This window comes from Orycteropus afer, unplaced genomic scaffold (genome assembly GCF_000298275.1).
Source record: "Orycteropus afer afer isolate SDZICR_OR568_19922 unplaced genomic scaffold, OryAfe1.0 scaffold00160, whole genome shotgun sequence".
Taxonomy (NCBI): Eukaryota; Metazoa; Chordata; class Mammalia; order Tubulidentata; family Orycteropodidae; genus Orycteropus; species Orycteropus afer.
In genome coordinates this window covers 2,967,778-2,968,340 of record NW_006921747.1, presented here as the reverse complement: position 1 = coordinate 2,968,340, position 563 = coordinate 2,967,778, and positions in this window count along the sequence as shown.

Here is a 563-nt window from a genome sequence, read left to right as displayed (position 1 = left end):
GAAATAGATAACACACTGGAAGGGCAAAGGAGTAGAATTGATGCAATGGAAGATAGAATTAATGAGACTGAAGATAAATACCTGAATACTTCTTTAGAAAAGGATCAGTCAGAAAAAAGATCAAACCAAAATGAATACAGCCTAAGTTTCATGTGGGATACCATCAAAAGGAATGACCTACATGTCACTGGAATTCAAAAACAGGAAGATAAAAATAAAACTACTGAGAATATTGTCCAAGATATGCTGGAGGAGAACTTTCCTGATATGATGAAAGATGAGAATATATCCATTCAGGAAGTCCAACAAACCCCAAACAGGATCGATCCCAAAAGAAAATCACCACGACGTATCATCATCAAACTAATCAAAACCAAAGACAAAGACAGAATCCTGAAAGCAGCACAGGAAAATAAAAAGTTACTTACAAAGGACAATCAGTAAGAATAAGCTCTGATTTCATAGCAGAAACCAAGCAAGAGAGAAGGCAATGGGTTGGTATATATAAAACACTGAAAGAGAAAAATTTTCAACCAAGAATTATATACATGGCAAAATTGTCC